Raw genomic sequence first — 22041 nt, 5'->3', positions numbered from 1 at the left:
TATATTTGAAATAGGTAACTATATTTCTTATAGTTATAGAGACTGGGAAGTCCAAAATCAATATGCAGCAGATCCAGTATTGGGTGAGGGCTCACTTCCTGGTTAAAAGACACCTCACTGTGTCCTCACATGGGGCAAGGGAGCCCTCTGGGTCTCTTTCATAAGGGTGCTAATGCCATTTATGAGAGCTCTACCTTCATGACCTAATCACATCACAAAGACCCCCACCTCCTACTCCTAATAACATCACATTGGATGTTAGGATTTCAACATTCGAATTTGGGGGGACACAGACATTCAGTTCAAAATAGCTAACAAGGACTTCCTCCTTGACCAAACTCTAGTCAAGCTCCCTTGTTCCCTCTTGTTGACTAGACCTTGTCCTTGGATGACCATCCTTGGCCACTGGTCCTTGGTCTGCTGTCTTTGGCCTGCTGAGCCCAGGTCAGCAAGAATCCTGCTAAGCCGGTTTAGCAAAAATCACCCCCTACCCTTGATACCTTATTAAGTTCCTCCCAGTAATTTTCTTTCCAATGATTCTCTCACCCCACCCCATTTGCTATAAATCCCCAACTGTCCCTGTAGTTTTTGGAGTTGAGTTTAATCTCTCTCCCCTATTGCAATAGTCTTGAATAGTCTTGCTTGCCTGTTTAGCATGGCTGGTACAATTTTTCTTTGATACACCTTAACAATTTTTATTTTAACTTCTTTCCCTTTGTCCAGGTTATCAGCTACTGCCTCCTGACCTACATCAAATATAGTGGTGAAAGCGATGTATGGGTCAGTGTCAGTGCAGAAAATAGGGAAGACCCAACAGGACAGATTGATGAGCATTTAATGAAAAGACTGTTTTCAAAATGTGGGCAAAGCTAAAGAAACCCAACAAGAGATGGTGAAGTACCCCAGGGCTAGGCTAGCAACAGTGGGCTGGCTCTCACATGTCCCCTACACATGAAGGAGCAAGTGAAGAAAGCAGTTACCAAAACTTCATCAAAGCAGGGGAGGAGGGTACCTCACAAGAGCTGTGTCTTAGGTAGAAGAACACAACATTGATTGCCACAGCTAGATGGGAAGGCAGCCTGGTGACTCATGACCCTGACCCCTCTGTTCTCCTGCCCCCGATCTCCTGCTGGTGGAAGAACTCAACCAGAAACCACAGGGCAAGGGAGGCTGGTGATGGAGTCCAAAGAGGTTGGCCTCCTGGAAAGCAGAGCAGGGAGGAGCTGAGTGGAGGATGGATCTGGGGAGAGGGTGTGGTGAGAGTCGGAGAATCTGGATCACAATAGATATTGTTGACTTGTGCAGACTTCAGTGGAAGAGTTTCCATGTTTGCCAATTAAGGATCAGGCCAGTTTGGGGAGTGAAATGGATTTTGAATCTTATCGATGCCTTTTTGTTTTCTGTGCAGATGATATTCTGTTTTTTTCTCTTCTACGTTATTCATATAGCAAATTATATTAGTAAGGAGTGTACTTTGAGGAATACTTGCCTTCTTGGGAGAAATCCCACTTGGTCATGGAACACGAGTACTGTTGGATTCTGTTGGTGAGTATTTTATTTAGATTTTTGTGTGGATATTCACAAGTGAAAGAGAATGGTCTGTATTTTCTTCTGTGTTGTGTTATCTTTTTCAGCTTCGTAAAAATACAGACAAGCTTTCCCCTTTCTGATTTTGAAGAATCTATTCTCACCTTGCGTATTTTTTTCCTTTGCCAGCTGAACTTGGAAATGCATTTCCCCTATAACCTAATTTGAGAAGATATCCTACTTCAGCAATGTTGGATCTTCCTATTTTAGATGGGTCAGGATCGTCTGGCTTTAATCTTCAATTCATAGAGTTTGAGAAAAGAGTGGCTTGAAATAATCCTGCAGAGGTAGCAGGGATCTTCAGGCAAATCTTTGCAAAATTTTGTTCTATTTTCAGACAAAAACTAGTGAAAGGTTTTCAATAGGTCAGTTGCACAATCAGATTTGACATTCTAAAGATTTCATGTTGACTTGCTTATCTTGGGAAAATTACTCTTCTAAGCTTCAGTTTCCACATCTGTATATCATAGGAAAAAAATCTATGTTACAGAGTTTGAGAAAATCATTTGAGGTAAGTGATATCTATAAATACTTATCCCTGAGTCTGTCTGACATATCATAAACATTTATAAATAAAACTAATATTATTTTTTGTGCATATTCATTCAAGTTATTCATTTTTTGTGGGTTTAAGCAGTAGTTTTTTAAGTTCTTCATATAAAAAATATGCCCTTCTCATAAAGATCATTCCTAGACCCATATGTGTACTTTTGGGAGTGGAACCTTCTTACATTGTTGGCTTGTGGGAAACCTATTGATTTCTGCATATTTATCTTGTATCCAGCCATCTTACTGAACTCTTTTATGAATTCCTATATTTCTTCAGCTAATTCTTTTTATTTTCTTGGTTATTCAATCATGTTGTTTGCACACACTGTTTATTTCCTTTTCAAACCATTATTTGTGAATTACCTTCAACTTGAATTTGTTTGGAGGATAATATTTATCCTTGGAATCCAAGCCAGTATTTCATATTGCAAATAGATTTCTTGGTGGAGAAGTGACCCACAGTTTAAATTAGCTCTGAAGTTGAATAGGATGGTAATTGCAATGATTGCATAAGACACCATTTGGAAATTAAAAACTGGATATTTAACTTACCAGGTGGAATAGAAAACAGGTTATTATGTGTATGATTGAGTTTAATGGGCTGTTTATACGACTTCCACATTCCCCATGTGTAATCATGTATTTATTGTGTCTTGAACTAAGGAAAGGTCAGAGAGGTTTAATTTCATACCTCTTCCCCTCACACCTTACTGTTGATTTGGAATATAAAATAGGTCTTGATTTCTAGAATTGCTGATTATGCTTGTCACTCAACACACATTATGTATATTTAAATGCAACAAACAGCATATAGAGGGCATACAGTTCTAGTGCAGTTCCTGACATATAATAGGTGCTATAGACTGAATATTTGTGTTCCACCCAGAACTTATATGTTGAAATACTAACCTCCAATGTGTTTAGGAGTTGACATTTGGGGAGGTGATAAGGTCATGAGAATGGAGTCCTCATGAATAGGATTTGTGCTCTTTAAAGGAGGCTCCAGAGAGCTCTCACACCCTTTTCCATCACATGAGGACACAGTGAGAAGACAACTTTCTATGAACCAGGAAGCAGGCTCTTACCAGACACTGAATATGCCAGTGGCTTGATCTTGAGCTTCCCAGTCTCCAGAACTGTGAGGAATAAATATTTGTTGTTTAAGCCACCCAGTATATGAGATTTTTGTTATAGTAGCCTGAACTATGACGATAGGATACAATACACATAGCTTTCTCTCTCCTCTCTTTTAAACGCATATGTCCAAGGACTATAGCCCCGTAATTTCAATCCCCCAATTTAAGTTCTTCCCATGCTCTACTAAGCCTACATAGTCTGCCTCCTGTCTCCTTTCCATCCTCCTTTTCTACTACTTTCTCCTTGCTTCCCTCACTCCAGCCTCAAAGATCTTGATCTTCCTTAAGCCTCTGAAATTTGAATGAATGAATGTTACAACCTCTAGCACATAATTTGTGATGATAAACAATAAAATGATGATGGCTTGAATTAGCAGTATCTGACACCAGATGCTGATATTTCCTGGTCTGTGGGACCCCTGGGAAGCTGAAATTTTAAAGCTTAGGGATTGCTAAGGACCAAATTGCGTCCCTCCCAAATTCATATGTTGAGATCTTAACCTCTAATATGACTGTATTTGGAGATATGGCCTGTGAAGAGGAGTTAAAGTTAAATTAAGGTCATAGGAGTTGATAGTTCTGGTGCCTTATAAGAAGAGGGAGATCTACTAGAGCTCTCTCTCTCCCCACCTCTGTGAGGACACAGAGGAATGGTGGCTGTCTGCAAGCCAGGAGGAAAGCTCTTACCAGGAATTGAATGGGCTGGCACCTTGATCTTAGACTTCCCAGCCTCCAGAACTGTAAGAAGATAAATTTCTGTTGTTTAAGCCATCCAGTCTATGGTATTTTGTTATGGCAGTCCTAGCTGACTACTACCAGCATACAGAGATGTTTATAAATGGTTCATGTACCCTTCCAGCCCACTGAGAAGAAGTCTGGAACATAGGAGTAACTGTGATTTTAATAGTTAAGAAAGCAGACTTGGGATTCAGTCTGTTCCACATGCAACATGTCCTCTCTGAACCAGTGGCTACCTGGATCGTGGTCTTTTGTTGGTGAGTTGCAGGTGTGGGATAGAGTGAGCAAAATAACTGATTTCTCTTGAGGCCTCATTCAGAAACTGACACTCTGTCACTTATGTTCAATTCCAGTGGACAAAGTAGGTCATACCGCCAAGTCACTAACAGTAGGATGGGGAAATATACTCCACCCGCTATCATGGAGGTAGTCATGTTATATCAAAGGGTATAGAATTCTAATACAGGGAGGGCATGAAGAATAGTAAACAATGATTCAATCTACCACAGTTTTTTTATTACTATTATTATCACTTGAGAATGAAGCCAACATAGAGGAAAATAGCCAAGAGATGAAGAGAATAAGCATTGATGACTTTATTTGGCTCCTGAAGCTTGACCTTCCCTTGAGATTTTCAATAAGTGAGCCAAAAGACCAGATTTTGTTATAATTTAAGTTGGTTAGAGTTGGCTTTCTATCCTTTGCTATTGGAAGAATCCTAAGGATTAAAAAAAATGTGGGGTAGAAAAGAATTCATTACTCTAGCAGAGTAATAGATAAGTAGTAAGTTAGTTGATTAGATTATACTTTATAAAATATTTATATACTCTTGATAGAAGGGACATACTCCTCACCCACTGATGTTGAGTGTGGCATGAAATTTGTTTTGGCCCATAAATTGTGAGTGGAAGAGATAGTGTGAATTTCCAAGCTTAGGCATTCAGAGATGCTGTGTATATTTTCTCATCTCCTGGGTGTTTCCCATCCTTGCCATGAGAAGAACATATGCTGGGGAGTCACTGCTCCTAGGACAAGAGACCCATGAGGTGATGACCTGAATCTGGACCAGCTGAGCTCTGTCTAGATTAGCCAAACACAGTCAGTCTAAGATGTATGAGTGAGAGATGAATGTTTCTTGTTGAATTGAGGTCATGGGGTTGTTTGTTATGTAACAAGAGATGACTGAAATGTGCAACATTTCCCAAACTTTGTTGGTGGAATCCTTTTCTATTCATGGAGAAGTTTCTAAGACAAGTTTGAGCCTTTTCAGTTTGGAGAAATGATGGTCTGCTTATCTTTCAAACAATCCTACATATATATCGCTTCACTCCCCAAGGCGTTTGGTGAGAGTTGGACAGGAAAAAAGACCTACTTAGGGCTTAAATTAAATTGCTTTTTAAAAATTATAGAAAAATTAATCAAATACAAAAATTTGTATTTCTTTCTAGAATTACTATGAACTTGAATAGGAAGGGGAAGGAAAGATGAGACTCAGCCATATACTTTTAGTTTGCCAATTAGCAAGATTATACTCTCTCTGGGAAGTGGTTACTGGCAAGGGTTTAGTGGCTCAATGATGTCAGAGTTGATATCTTTGCAATTCTCTTGCCTTTTTCTTCATGATCGCAAGGTGACTCCAGCTCCAGCCATATAACATTCAAGGCCAACTTCTTGTATACTTTAAAAAAAATGAATTTATTTATTTATCTTTGGCTGCATTGGATCTTCGTTGCTGCACGCAGGCTTCTCATTGCGGTGGCTTCTCTTTATTGCAGAGCACGGGCTCTAGATGTGCAAGCTTCAGTAGTTGTGGCTCCCGGGCTCTAGAGCGCAGGCTCAGCAGCTGTGGTGCACAGGCGTAGTTGCTCTGCGGCATGTGGGATCTTCCCAGACCAGGGCTCGAACCTGTGTCCCCTGCATTGGCAGGCAGATTCTTAACCACCGCACCACGAGGGAAGTCCTCTACTTTTTGATTATAAAAACAAAATCTTTCCCAGAGGATCTACTTGGTACTTTTCCACTTATGTCTGAATCATGTCACATGACTACCTCTCCCTGCAAGGGAGTCTGGGAAGTCAAGTAACTAACATTTCCAGGCTCCGTAGTGGGACTTGGCAAGAGATGGAAAAAGTGAGTTGTGAAAGTCTATTGGTGCAGTCAATCAACTGACTGTTGATATAAAAATTGTAATTTTTACCAGTACTTCAAGCCCCTTGGAGAACATTCTGGGGAGGAAGCTTGCATCCTTATTGCCATTGCTCAGATGTTCTTCCCTGTGGGTGGAGAAGTAGCTTATCTGGTTACTGAGAATGATGAAGATGTGTTTCCTTGTGTATGGTCTCTGCCTGCAGGCAAAGCATGTTTTCCTTCTTTCTTTCCTCTTGTTATCCCTCCTGCTATTTTCCACCTGCTCTGCTTAAGCAAAGGCAAAAAGGGGCAGAAACCTTGGATGTAAACAAAGCAATCAGATCCAGTTACCATAAGAAGGCTGGTGCTCTGATACTAACAATTTTTAATTGGATCAAATTTTTTGGGTAGAGAAGAGCACCCCCAGACCCAAACACCTCACTTTTAATGCTTTACCAGTTTACATGACAATTTCACATCCATTTAGCAATAACTTTATGAGTTTGGCATTGCAGGAGCTATTTAACCTCACTTTACAAGTGAGGAAACTGAGCCTGGAAAGGGCAAGTGAGATACAGCCAGCTAGTGTCAGTATAGCCAGGACTCAAGCCTGCTCTTTCTGCTTCAGTGTGTGACACTGCTATTCCTGTGGCATTTATTCTACATTCCCTTTGTGCAGTCTCATCAGTTCTGCTCATCCTGTAGTATCTGTTTTTGCATCCTGTTGTCACCCATCCTGAATGCCCCTTCAGCCCAGGAGAGCAAAGTCTCAGCAATCGGTCAATGCTAATATGCCAGCAATGTCCCAGAGCTTTGTTGTTGAGGAGCCTGTCTTGATTTATTATTCTAAGTGTGTTGCTTAGGCAACATTGATTAATGATCAGTTTCTACATTACAAGGTAATCATAGGGCCTGATGAAACTGTTCAGGAAGCAGAAGCAGCCTTTGAGTAGGTATGAGATGTTCAGCCTTATACTAGATTGCCTGTGGCTGCCACTCTGCAGTTGATGCTACACTGACTCTATATTTGAGTTTCCAGACTTCTTAAAGGAATATTGGCCATCAGGTTACAGTTTTCTGCTTGGTTGTCTATGAGTGCATTTTTTTTGATTTTTAATTTTTATTTTACTTTGGAGTAGATGATTTACAATGTTGTGTTAGTTTCAGGTGTACAGCAAATTGATTCAGTTTTTTATATATATATACATATATATACATATATATATATATATACGTACATATAATATTCTTTTTCTGATTCTTTTCCCATTTAGGTTATTACAAAATATTGAGTAGAGTTTCCTGTACTATACAGTAGTAGGTCCTTGTTGATTATCTATTGATTATCTATAGTAGTGTGTCTATGTTAAACCTAATTTATCCCCTCCCTTTTCCCGTTGGGTAACCATAAGTTTGTTTTCAAAGTCTGTGAGTCTGTTTCTGTTTTGTATATAGGTCATTTGTATCATTATTTTAGATTCCACATATAAGTGATATATGATATTTGTCTTCCTCTGTCTGACTTACTTATGAGTGCATTTTGGAGCATGGTGTTGCCAAGTGTAGTAGCATAGTTTTTGGCTCTCTGTTCTTTTTTTTTCTAGTGGCAAGCAATGCCTAGCACACAGCAGATGCTTAAATGTTTGTTGAACAAATGAATTAATTAGTGGACCTTTGGGTAGTATGTACATCTTTCTCAGCCTTGGCTGGTCACCAATTTTTGTAGGTTTCCTGGACATTCACATGTACTGTAAGGATTCCAAGAGGCTCCCTGATTCTACAATGCTTAGGTAGCATCCATTCAGTTTGAAAAATTCCTAAAAGGAGGCAATAGAGCACTCTTGTTAGTCATCTCTGAGCTCCGATGGCCTGGGTTTGAATCCTGCCTCTCCCTTCCTAGCTCAATAACTTTAGGCAAGTTTTTACCCAATTGAGCCTCAGTTTCTTCATCTGTAAAATAGGAATTCTATGGTTAGCACCTACTTCATGAATAGAGCAAGATTAAATGAATATAATGCAGGTTGAATATTTAGCACATTGCCTGTCATCTAGTAAGTCCTTAGTGATTATTAACTCTTATTTCTGTTCGACTCAAGATTTAGTGAAGAGAACCTTAAGGCTAGCTGAGAATGACTGAATTCACCCATAGAATGAGAACTTAATAGAGTTTGCTATAGAATTAGTTCAGGTCAAATATATACAATAATCATGAAAGGAAGTACAGAGGGATTACCAAGACAATTAGTCTGATGTGGCTAAGAGAGTAGAGTTTACTCTTGTTGGTTTGGAGCTTGCCCCTCTTGTGTCCACCATGCTCTGCTGATCTTATTTGCATTTCTCTCTCTGTTCTTGGACCTCCAGGTCTGTACTGTGATAGTGCTTTGGGCTTGTTTGTTTCTGGACATTCGTTTTCAGTCTCTGCTTTGGCAATTTGTCAGACTTTGATTTCTAATAAGAAGGAATTTATCAGCCGTATTCCCAGAGACCTGGCTTCCCTCCTATTCACTCTGCAAAGTCCCTGCGATATTTGCCCAAGAAAGTTTTCAGTTTTTCCTCTGGCTCATTTCTACAGCTCTTAGTCTCATCCCAGTCTTGCGACTTACACTTTTTTTTTCTTGAGTTTGGCATATGTTTACAGCTATATCATCCAAACCCCTATCAAAATATTGAGCATTTTCATCATCCTAGGAAGACTTCACACCCATTTTCAGTCAATCTCCCTTCTCTTCAAAGGCAACTGTTCTGCTTTCTATCTTTATAGATTAGTTTCATATGTTCTTGAACTTCTTTTGCTCAGTATTCTGTCTGTGAGATTTATCTTTGTTGCATGGGTTAGAAGTTCATTCCTTTCTATTGCTCAGTAGTGTTCCATTATATGAATATTTTGTGATTTATTTATCCATTCTTGTATTGATGAACATTTGGATTATTTCCAGTTTTTAACTATCAGGAATGAAGCTGCAATTAACATTCTTTTACAAGAATTTTTGTGGACTTATGTTTTTATTTACTTTTATGGAAATAGAAGTCGAATTGCTGAATCATCAAGGAAATGAATGTTTATAGGAATTGCCAACCTGTTTTCCCAACTGCCTATTCCATTTTGTATTTCCTTGAACTTCAGTTGCTTGGCATCCTCACCAGCACTTAGTGTGCTCAGTCCTTTTTATTTTAGCCATTTGAGTGGATTATGACTAATAATGTTGACCATCTTTTTATGTGCCTAGCACTTATAGCTAGTTAACATTTCTCCTATTGACAGGAAGAGTAATTTTCCAACTGAGGTCTAAACTGAACTCTGTTTTCCCCATGACTCCAGGTAATGGATATCACCCAGTTCCCTGGGTAACTTCACTAAACACCCTGTGATAGTTAATTTTGTGTCAACTTGAGTGGGCCATGGGGTTGCCCAGACATTTTGTCAAACATTATTCTGGGTATGTCTGTGTGTGTGTTTTTGGATGAGATTAACATTTAAATTGGTAAACTGAGTAAAGCAGATTGCACTACCTAATGTGGGTTGACCTCATCAAATCAGTGGAAGGCCTGAATAGTACAAAAGGCTGACCCTTCTATGAGTAAGAGGGAAGTCCTCCTGCTTGACAGCCTTTGAGATGGGACATCAATTTTTTCCTCCTTTCACACTTGAACTGAAACATTGGCTTGTCCTGTGTCTCTGCTGGAACTTGTAACTTCAGCTCTTCTTGGGTCTCCAGCTTGCCATCTGCAGATCTTGGGATTTGTCAGTCTCCATAATCACATGAGCCAATTTCTTATAATAAATCTCTTTATATCTATATATCCTATCAATTCTCTTTCCCTTGAGAACTGTGGCTAATACATACTCTTTCCCCTTTCACCATCTTCTCCCAAAGTGCCCCATTTTGGTTCTATTTCTGCACAAGCATTTATACATAACCCTGTGCTGGCTTCGTTAAGTAGGCCATAAACATGTGTTCAGTGCTTTCATTTAACATCTTTGGGATTGCAATTAAAATCCTTGCATAGAAGTTATCCAGAGTTATCGTTAAGGCATTCAACGCAGCCATATTTGGAAGTAGTGACCTCCCATTAGCATCGCATGAGACATAACCACAGGGTGGTCGATCCCTGGCTTTACACTGTTGTTCTTTAACGATGTTTTCCAACTGAAAGATATGATCCGGCAACATAAAAATGAAAGGGCTCTTGCCCTCCTAATAGCAGAGTGACTAACAGAATAACTAGAAGGATGATAAACCTCCACAGAAGGAGAAGATTAAGGATGCTGAGGGATGCAGCAGCACTGCACTAGAGATCCGTCTCCACACTCTGGGATGGATGCAAACCTTGTTTTTTCCATGATTTGGACTCAAGCATAACATTCTGAAAGCAGAACTCCCATTAATCAAAATCCTGCATGTAATGCTTCAGAGACTCAAAGGGCATGTTTCTTTCTTCCTCTCTCTTTCCAAACAACCTATTTATTTACTTGTTTGTCTACTAACCTATTCATTGATCTATTATATTTATCTATTATTTATTTGTTTACCTACTAGATATTTTCATTCATTTATTAATTTATTAATAAAAATGTATGGACTGAGTTACATCCCCACACTGGAGTAAAATATAGCTTCCCCCCTCTTACTTTTAAAATTACACCTCATACTCCATACAAATTCAGTACCTTCTTTCTTGAGACATCTAACCCCTCCCCAGATTATACATGATCCCCAGGGGGAGGCTGCTGGGTTTAAAGGGGGCACTTGGGTTTCCAAATATAGGCAAAGAAAGAATTAGCCATTTGGAAGCTAGCCCACCAGCTTGTGCATCTTTTGTTCACAACCGAGGGTCTTGCTCTGCCTGCAGCATGGTCTCCCACCACCCGTCTATTTTACCCTCAGCTCAGCAATTGTTTCCACTGCTGGATGAAAACAAGTCTTTTGCCATCTTCCCTGGGGCTTGATGTTGAGGCCAAGTCACTGTTTCACTAGCCCTCATGGTGAGTATCCCCTGTACAGCCTTGGTGTCTGTTTCTGGAAACTCACAATCTCAGTGCATTCTGGAGATTCTGAAAGATTCATTATCATCATCAGAGGAGGGGTCACTCTTCATCTTTCTTTTCCCAAACACTCATGATCCTCTTGACGAATTTGCCCACATCCTCCCCAGCTGCCAGATGAAGGGTATTGGAAGAGACAGCACTTGCCAGGCCATGAGGGTCCCGTTACTCCTCCATCCGGGGTATCAGGTGCCTGTGAACCTGAAACCTGCTCACTTAGGAGTTCAGAGAAGACGCCGAGAGGATCTTCTCCAAGAAGTTCCCTGTGCCTACCTGGCCAAAGTAACTGCCTCTGATTCTCTTACTGCAACATCAAAGAAACAACTAACCATAACTTTGCTATGAAACTAACCATAACTTTGCTATGAAACTAACCATAACTTTGCTATGAAAGTAGTCCTTGTTCATGTTAGAGACCCCAAGTTAGTGTGCTCCGTGCACGGTGAGGCCAAACAAATCGAAACATCAAAGTTTAGAGCAAGATTTATTGCAGGACCATGCAAGGAGATGGGTGGCTCATGCCCCAAAATACCCTGAACTCCCTGAAGGGTTTCAGCAAAGAATTTTTAAAGGCCAGGTGAGGGAAGTGGGTCACAGGGTATGTGACCAGCTCCTGCACGATTCTCTGATTGGTTGATGGTGAGGTAACAGGGCAGTGGCACAGGGGGTTAACATTATCAGTCCTCAGGCTCCAGGAGGCCTGGAGGCTGTGAGCTCATGGTCATCAAGTAGTAAACATCTTCCATTCTGGGAAGGGTGTTTCACATCTGTAAAACAACTCAGGAAATGTGCATTAGCTACTGTTATCTAGATAGTTCAGAGAGGACCTAAAGCAGAGGATGCGGGGGAAGGCTGCCCTGGGAAGGCCCTATAGGGTCCTGCTCAGTTTACATTCATTGTATTGTAGGAGACTTAAGAACTACAGATGAATAATGAGAGAAAGTAAAATCACTCAATCACCCATTATTCCACCATCTAGCATCACCCAGTGTCGACCTTCCATGTGTATCATTTCAATCTCCTCCATGTACCTACACATACACGAGACTGAATTATCTGGCATTGTATCATAATCTGGTTTTTATTTTTTCACTTAAGAATACATTATTCATGAACCTATTCAAAGATATTTATTGAGTGGCTACTATGTGCCAGGCACTGTTCTAGGCACTGGGCATACAGCAGTGGAAAAATTCCTGTCCTCAAGCGTCTTGCTTTCTAAGTGCCCTGATGGATAATAAATACAACAAATAATTAAAATATGTTATTTTTCAAACAATAAACATTAAAGGGAAAATATAAAGCGAGGAAGGGGGATATGAAGAGTGCATATCTGTGTTGGGGTCCAAGGCAGGCTGTCCCCAAATATGCCTCAAAGGCATGTTGATTACTTTGAACGAATGTTACTTAAGAAACATCTGATGCAAGAGGGAAACTCTGACCCTCCTCTCTGTCTGCCTGAAAGCAGTCTCCCATGTGAAAGGTGCCCTCCCTGCATCTGGAAGTAGAAGGACACTTTATCACCAGAAATGGGGAATTCGGGCTGAGAAGCTTGTATAAACAAATCTTGTTACTTTAAAAATTTGCTACCTCAAGCCCAGGCTCTGTTTAGACTTTTTTACTAATTAAGCACCCGAAGCCTAAGTTTCTTTGTCCTGTCAATTCTTCGCAAATCTATTGTTTCTTTGTCTACAAGGTATAAAAGCTGCCTGCCTTGGCCACTTCTTTAGGTCCCATTTCTATGAGACCTCTGGGATCATGAATTTAATTTGTTTCATTTCTCCTGTTAATCTCTCTTGTGTGAATTTTGTTATTAGTCCAGCCACAAGAAGTCAAGAGTAATAGAGGCTGCTAACACATATATATGGAATCTAAAATAAAAAATAAGAAATGAAGAACCTAGGGGCAGCACAGGAATAAAGACGCAGACATAAGAGAATGGACTTGAGGACATGGGGAGGGGGAAGGGTAAGCTGGGACGAAGTGAGAGAGTGGCATGGACATATATATACACTATCAAATGTAAAATAGATAGCTAGTGGGAAGCAGCCTCATAGCACAGGGAGATCAGCTGGGTGCTTTGTGACCACCTAGAGGGGTGGGATAGGGAGGGTGGGAGGGAGACGCAAGAGGGAGGAGATATGGGGATATGTGTATATGTATGGCTGATTCACTTTGTTATACAGCAGCAACTAACACACCACTGTAAAGCAATTATACTCCAATAAAGATGTTAAAAAAACAAAAAGAGTAATAGAGGGGGAGATTTCCTCCTCCTCCCCGCTATGCATGTTGAGGGTGTGTGTCCCGGGAAGTTGACATTTTAGACGGGAGACCTCATGAACAAGGTGGTTTCTGGGGAAGGTTCTGGAGAAGGGGAGGGAGAGGAGCATCTCCAGGCAGAGGAGCAGCCTGAGTCCACAGAGCACCTGGCTTGTTCCAGGAACTGTTAAGACGCCCACATGGGCGAATGGAAGGAGCAAAGGGGAGTCACGGAGGAGCTGGTAACAGATGCGTGGGGTGAGAGTGCCTGACCGTGAGCCCCCTCCACTGTCAGGCTCCTTCCTTGTCGTTCTCTGTTTCTCTATGGTAGGATTATGGATTTACGTAGCCCACCACCAAATACTGGACTTTTACTATTTTTGTGTGGTACGCGGGCCTCTCACTGTTGTGGCCTCTCCCGTTGCGGAGCACAGGCTTCGGACGCGCAGGCTCAGCAGCCATGGCTCACGGGCCCAGCCGCTCCGCGGCGTGTGGGATCTTCCCGGACCGGGGCGCGAACCCGTGTCCCCTGCCGCTCCGCGGCGTGTGGGATCTTCCCGGACCGGGGCGCGAACCCGTGTCCCCTGCATCGGCAGGCGGACTCCCAACCACTGCGCCACCAGGGTAAGCCCCCTGGACTTTTACTTTGATTCTGGTTTTCCAACAGAATCAGCTGTGAGCCCTTGCCGTGATTTTCAATTCCTGATGGTCATGCTCCAAGAAAGGAGAGAGGATGGCAGAAAATGGGCATGTGGTGTCAGCGCATTTCTGCAGAGGGGGGTGAAATTCGGAGGTATTGCCCTTAAGTCCCATTCGTGCTGGGTTTGTGAAGGCATGATGCTGTTGACCTAAAGGGCCAGGAACGGCAGCCTTTACCGCCCTGAGCAAAATTAATGGGATGATGTAATGCCTGATAAATTTACCAGACAGAGGAAGGAGGCAATAAGGAAGGTTGGAAAGGGCAGAAACAAAAAGAGACATACAAGAGGAGACCAGAAGGAAGGGGAGAGCTGGAAATCTTTATAACATTAATAGTATTTTTGTTGTTCTGATTTAAAAAGTAGAGCACGCACATTAAAGAAAATTTGGAAAGTTTACAAAAAAGTAAATATTTAAGTGAAAGCCACACAACTCCCTATCTAGAGATAACAATGAGACGTTTTATTGCTTTCCATCCAGAGAGTCACATAATCATATGTGTATGCAGTTTTGGGTTTTGCTTCTTGTTGTTTAAAATTTTGTCAAGAACACTGACTTACAACCACAGGAATATTAAAAACCATGATTTTCAGCCATCATGTAATATTCCACCAGTATTGAACCAGTATTGTAACAAATGCTATCAGTTCTTTACGGTTGGAGGCTTTGGTTGTTTTTGATATTGTATTGTTATAAACAGTGCAGCCATGCAGTCCTTCATCGGGCATCTTTGACTGTATCTCTGAATATTTTATTAGGATGAATTCCTAGGAGTGAGATGACTTGCACAGGCAGGTGAATTTTTCTCTTTTAAATGCCTGCAGCCTTGAAGGCAAATGGTTGACGATTTGGTGCAATGACATTTGATTTGTTTAACCAATCGTGAACAGGTGATTGGCTATTCAGTTCAGGATTCTGTAATTTGGGCATTACTATCCACTTGGTGGCTGTTCCTCAGATCGTAACAAAAATACTTTAGAGGAAGCACGGGGCATCTAATATTACATGTTGGACTTAATTTTTTCAGGAAAACCCTATCTCGAGCTAAAAGACATACAAATAGAATCAATGTAAAAAAATATATATAAAGGAGACTTAGAAGCAATGCGTGGACCTTAATTAATTGTGTCTGTTCAAAAACACAACTGCTAAGATGTGTTACATTTATTAGACAATCCGAAATTTGAATGGCGACTGAATTTTGATAATATTAAGATATTGTTGACTCTTTATGTGTGATGTTAAAAGATGAGTCATCTCTCAGAAATATATTTGCAAACACTGAAGATGAAATGATATGATGTCTGGGATTTTCTTCCACATAATTTGGGGGGTAGTTGATGGGGCAGCACTGACCATGAATTGATGGTAGTGAGGCTTGGGGTCTGGGTCCCTCGGGGTCGTTTATATCAAGGATTAGTAAACTCTGGCCTGAGGGCCTAATCCAGTCCATTTCCTGTTTTTGTAAATAAAGTTTTATTGGAACACAACCATGCCCACTTGTTCATGTATTTTCTCTGGTTGATTTTGCACGGTGATGGTAGAGTTGAGTTGTTGCTACAGAGACTATCTGACCCTCAAAGCCTGAAATAGATACTATTTGGCCCTTTACAGAATTTTCCAACCCTTAATTTATACTATTCTGCCTACTTCTGTTTATGTTTAAAATCATTCACAATAAAATATTTAAAATACAATTAATGTAAAATATCTATACGGTTCCTACGACTATTGCCATAGAATAGTGTTTCTCTACTACACTGTTTCAAATACATTGAATACCAGCTGAAACACATGGCACACATAATAAATTGCTGAAATATCTGTGGGATTATTCTTCTATTAAAATGTATTCCTCTGTGTGGGTAATACAGGCATGGTATAAGATTTATAGGGAATGCTCTGGAAAGTAAGTCTCCTTTCCTCCACGTCTCTCATCCATCCGGGTCTCCTCCCTGGTGTTTCTTGTTTATTCTTCCAGGGGTAATTCCTTCATGTACAAACTTAAAATAAATTTATAGTGTATTTTCTCTCCCATACAAGGGATAGTATGCAATAAATATTTGCATTTTGTTGGTCAATAATATATCTTGGAGATTTTTCCATGCTAGTTGTATAATGATTCCAAAATTATATATAAGTATATAATTATATATACAGGTATATGTATATTCCTGAAGTATATATATTTAGGGATATGTATGTACCTAAAGTATATATGTTTGTGTATATATATATATATATACACACACACACACATAGTCTCAGTTTTTGGAACGTTTATGGGACACAGAAGCACCAGCCGTGAAATTGAAGCCTGGAGAGAGCATGTGTTTGGTCAGTTGGTCAGTAGGGGAGGGTGGGGTGTGCACCTGCTATTACACTCCCCCATCCCCATTCTGAAGAGTGGGTGCAGAAAGAATTCAACAAGCAGGAGTTTATTGAATATTTGAAGGTCCATTCTGCTCTTTATCCTTCCTTAAAACACTGAAGAAAGACAGAAATATCAATTAGCAAATCCTATTTGCTCTCCCTTCAAAGTATCTTCAGAACCTGAGCACTTCTCACCTCTCCCCATCCTGGTCTGAGACCCACTCACCTCTCACCTCTGCCTATCACCGTCTCCTCCACTGGGCTCCCCTCCTCTACTCTTGTTTCTCACAATCTGTTCTCACCACACAGTCAGGGTCATCCTTTTAAGTGAAAGCCAGATCGTATCCCCCGGTCTGCTCAGAATCCTTCAACAGCTCATCTTATTCAGAATAAAAACCAAAGCCTCACAGAGACTCACACGGTCCTGCCACAACCCCGTCTCTCGGACCCTCTTCCTTCCTCCCTTCTGCAGCTACCTTGGCCTCCCCATCTCCTCTCCTTGGAAAGATCTTGACCCACCATCCCCATTGCTCATCCCTCACCTTTTTCAAGTTTTTGCTCAAATGTCACCTTTTCAAACACTTCTTCCCCGACTCCCTCTTTTTAACATCACCACTCCCCAGAATTTCTGGTCCCCTTTTTATTTTTTAAACTTATTTTTAAATGTATTTTTAAAGATTTTTTTTGATATGGCCCATTTTTAAAGTCTTTATTGAATTTGTTACAATATTTCTTCTGCTTTGGGTTTTGTTTTTTTTTTTGGCCGTGAGCCATGTGGGATCTTAGTTCTCCCACCAGGGATCGAACTCATACCCCATGCACGGCAAGGCAAAGTCTTAACCACTGGACAGCCAGGGAAGTCCCTCCTATCCCCTTTTTAATGTTTATTGTTTTGATCCATAGTTTTTAATCACTTCTGTGTTAGTGTCCTGTGACTGCTATAACAAATGACCACAAGCTTGGTGGCTTAAAACAACAGAATTGTATTGTCTACTGGTTCTGGAGTTCAGAAGTCTGAAATCAAGGTGTTGGCAGAGTTGGCTCCTTGTGGAAGCTCTGTAGGAAAATAGATTCCATGCCCCTCTCCTAGATTCTGGTGATTGCCTGTAATCCTTGGCTTTCCTTGGCTTGTAGACGCATCACTCTAATCTTTGCCTCCATCTTCACAATGTCGTCTCTTCTCTGTTTACTCCCCTTTGCTTTTCTTACAAGGATACTTATCATTGGATTTCAGACCACCACTTTAATCCAGGATACAGTAAGTCCCCTACATACGAATGAGTTCTGTTCCAAGAGTGCATTCGTAAGTCCAATTTGTTCATAAGTCCAACAAAGCCTAGGTACCCAACTAACACAATCAGCTGTATAGTACTGTACAGTACTGTAATAGGTTTATAATACTTTTCACACAAATAATACATAAAAAACAAACACAAAAATTAAAGTAAACAGTTTTAATCTTACAGTACAGTACCTTGAAATGTACAGTACAAGAGTTGGCATATAGGGGCTGACATCAAACAGGCAAGAAGAGTTACTGACTGGAGGAGGAGAGGAGGGGGGAGGTGGTAGAGCTGAAGGATCGTCAGCAGTAGGAGACGGAGGGCAAGCTGCAGTTTCACTCACGCCTGACGTTGATGGCACGCATGTTCGCATCTTTGAAATTCACAACTTGAGGGTTCGTATGTAGGAGACTTACTGTAATCTTATCTCCAGCTCCTTTCCTCAATTACACCTGCAAAGTCTCTTTCCAAATAATGTCACATTCCCAGGTCCCAGGTGTGGAACCGTGCAGGACCCTGTGGGGCTCCTGGGCACAAAAGCCTTTCTGTGTCCCCCCACTTCTGGATTATAGGAAATAAGCTTCATTTAGCCTCCACGACCTTCCCTGAGTTCCAAAGGGCAGGTTCAAATAGATGCTAATTAGAAAGGGAGGAGAGGCAGAGACAAGGGAGGAACATTCAAGAAACAATAGTGCAGCCTTGGGGCAGAGTCCTGGTTCCCCTTCAAGGGATACACAGAACAATGTCTCTGAGTTCTTTTGCAGATACTAAAACCCCCAGAAGGTGGGAGAAGTTAACTGTATGCTGCCCACAAGCACAGAGACCCCAGACCAGCTGGAACCAGAAGGTTGATGCTGCTGACGCCCACTTACTTCACCATCAACCAATCAGAAGAACCTCCACGAGCTGATCACGCCCTCTTTACTATAAAACTCCTCACTTCCCCCTCCAGGTCAGGACACACAGTTTTGAGGGCATTATCCCACTGTGGCCCCCTTTGCCTGGCAAAGCAATAAAGCTATTCTTTTCTACTTCACCCAAAACTCTGTCTCTGAGATTTAATTCAGTGTCGGGGTACAGAGGCCAGTTTCAGCATTAGGTGGACATATCTTTTGGGGGACCATCATTCAGCCCATTACACCTTCTAGCCCTCATATAGTTACTGATTCATTTGATATTTATCTTTCTCCCCGCTGTAGGATATAAAAACCAAGAGGGCCAAGTTTTTGGTCTGTGTTTTACCCCACTGCTCTGGTGACTAGACTATGCTCAGCATATGGTAGGTATCCAAAAAGTGTTGGCTGAAAATGAATGAATGAATGAATGATGGTTTTTACCACCAGTCTTAGCACCAAGAACTATAGGATATCATGTTTTCTCTCTGCCAGTCCAAGATGCCTTGGTTAATACTTCACTTCCCAATAAAGTAATATGGAATATGAAAACATGATGTGAAATGTAATAAGTGTCATAAATCACAGAGTCCATTTATAAGTAGAATCTTTTGACAGGGAAAACCAACACCTAAAAAGAAATGGCAAATATCACAATCACTGAACATTTTAAGTGATGCAGACAAAAACTCTGCATTAAAAAATTCCTTTAAAAATTCCTGATTTCCTTTAGGGTCTTGTTATCAGAAACTATGTGAACTCTAAGCATAGTTTTGAACTTAAAAAAAAGGACTTGCATATACTTTGGCCTTATAAAATGGTGTATGATCAGAAACAGGGTGGTGGCTCAAAATGGGCAAGTTTGGGTGGAGGACTCTGCTCCCAGGACAGAGATGGACTGGGGTCCTGGGATCTTGGGGACAGGGCCTCTCCCACACAGGATCATCTGTCTCTTTTCCTGGACCAGGATGAAAGATGCTCCCAGAAATGCTGCTCTGTGTCTGGAAGGAACAGAGAGAGATAACAGGATTTATATTTGGACTCATAACCTTCGACTCAGGGTTTATGGTCAAAACGGACTCAAGGAACCCTCATAACTGTCACCCCATTCGACTCTCAGACCCTTTCCCAGGGTGTCTCCTGTGGGAAAATTGTTCCACTTGCCTAAAGCGTATTAGCACGTTGCCTGAGTCCAAGCTGCAGACGGGTCCCGTGGCTCTGCTCCAGAAAAATGTTCCAGTTTTCTTTCCCTCTAACTGCCTGAGAGGGTCATAGCCCAGGAGGAAGCCTCAGTGGGATCTTCTATTCTTTACAATGTATTATTTTCAGAGATGTTCCCAGCTTTTAAATCCCAAACAAGAGAATAGGGGCATTGAACATTCTTCTCTGATAATCTTTTTTCCTCAAATATCTTTTTTCCCCCTGATTATCAAAGTAATACAGGCTTGTTGTTCAAAAATTGGGAAATAAAAAAGAAGAGAGTGTTAAAAAGACGGTCCAAATCACCAATAATTCTGCTGCCAGAAATAATTACTATTGTTATTCGGGTTTATTTTATTTTGGTATTATCTAAATGAGTATCTACATATATTACAAAATTATTATAGTTTGCATATAGTTTTTCAATTTTTTATTGTAAAAATATTGTAAACATACAGAAAAATGGAAAGATTGTATAGTGGACATGTATGGACCAACCATGCAGATCTGCAGTTAACATTTTACTTAACTTGCTTTATCATTTATCCTTTCTTTCCTCTTCCCCTCCTTCCCTTTTTCTGCCTATTCCTCCCTCCTTTTATACCTCCCTCCCTCCCTCTGTTCATTAATCCATACTTCTATCTATCCACCCACCTCATTTTTTTTTTTTTTTTTCGGTATGCCGGCCTCTCACCGTTGTGGCCTCTCCCGTTGTGGAGCACAGGCTCCAGACGCGCAGACTCAGCGGCCACGGCTCACGGGCCCAGCTGCTCCGCGGCATGTGGGATCTTCCCGGACCGGGGCACGAACCCGTGTCCCCTGCATCGGCAGGCGGACTCGCAACCACTGCGCCACCAGGGAAGCCCGGGCTGGATAATTCTTTATCTTGGGGGAGGGGGGCGTCCTGTGTGTTGTGAGATGTTTAGCAGCATCCCTGGTCTCTACCTAGTAGATGTCAGTAGCACTCCTCTCACCCCAATTTTGACAACCAAAAATGGCTCTAGACATTGCCAATGTCCCCACTTGAGGACAATTCGATCAGAACAATGCCTGGCATTAATAAATGTCAATTCTTATTAGCAGTTGTTGAGAATTTCAAATATCGAGGTTGGTGGTGCAGATTATTACACAGCAGGCCCACTATCTGCAGGTTCTGCCCCCACACACTCAACCAATCGTGGGTCGAAAATATTTGGGAAAAAAAAATTCCAGAAAGTTCTAAAAAACAAAACTTGAATTTTCCATGCTGGCAACTATTTACATAGCACTTACATTGTATTTACAACTATTTACATAGCATTTACATGATATTAGGTATTATAGGCAGACCTCAGAGATATTGCGGGTTTGAATCCAGAACACTGCAATAAAGCAAATATAAAAATAAAGCAAGTCACATTATTTTTTTTTTGGTTTCCCAGTACATGCAAAAGCTATGTGTACATTGTATTTTAGTCTGTTAGGTGTACAATAGCATTATGTCTCAAAAAAAATGTATGTGTCTTAATTAAAAATAGTTTATTGCTAAAAATTCTATCATCTGAAACTTCAGTGAGTGGTAATCTTTTCGCAATAGTAGCATTAAAGATCACTGATCACAGATCACCATAACAAATATAATAATAACAAAAAAGTTTGAAATATTGCGAGAATTACCAAAATCTGACACAGAAACACAAAGAAAGCAAATGCTGTTGCAAAAATGGCAAGATAGACTTGCTAGATGCAGGGTTGCCATAAACCTTCAATTTGTATAAAATACAAGATCTGTGAAGAACAATAAAGTGAAACACAATAAAGCAAAGTATGCCTACATAAGAAAACTAGAGATGATTTAAAGTATATGGGATACAATAATCAAGACAGTATGGTACTGGCACAAAAACAGAGATATAGATCAATGGAACAGGATAGAAAGCCCAGAGATAAACCCATGCACATATGGTCACCTTATTTTTGATAAAGGAGGCAAGAATATACAATGGAGAAAAGACAGCCTCTTCAATAAGTGGTGCTGGGAAAACTGGACAGCTACATGTAAAAGAATGAAATTAGAACACTCCCTAACACCACACACAAAAATAAACTCAAAATGGATTAAAGACCTAAATGTAAGGCCACACACTATCAAACTCTTAGAGGAAAACAGG

The 22041-nt window shown here is 40.8% G+C and overlaps 1 long non-coding RNA gene across 2 annotated transcripts; it reads left to right on the top strand.

The window, feature by feature from the left end:
• Positions 1-1336: 1336 nt before the first annotated feature.
• LOC129392770 (uncharacterized) lies at positions 1337-18821 on the top strand. 2 transcript variants are annotated; one of them, XR_008619277.1, is made up of 3 exons: positions 1337-1545; positions 11024-11121; positions 18563-18821. It is a non-coding gene; the product is annotated as an uncharacterized lncRNA (long non-coding RNA). The 2 variants fall into 2 exon arrangements; XR_008619278.1 differs by lacking the exon at positions 18563-18821 and adding an exon at positions 11292-11842.
• The last annotated feature ends 3220 nt before the right edge of the window (positions 18822-22041 follow it).

The sequence above is a fragment of the Physeter macrocephalus genome, chromosome 14 (assembly GCF_002837175.3).
Source record: "Physeter macrocephalus isolate SW-GA chromosome 14, ASM283717v5, whole genome shotgun sequence".
NCBI classification, from domain to species: domain Eukaryota; kingdom Metazoa; phylum Chordata; class Mammalia; order Artiodactyla; family Physeteridae; genus Physeter; species Physeter macrocephalus.
The sequence above is the reverse complement of the archived record's forward strand: the minus strand, read 5'-3'. Positions and strand labels throughout refer to the sequence as shown.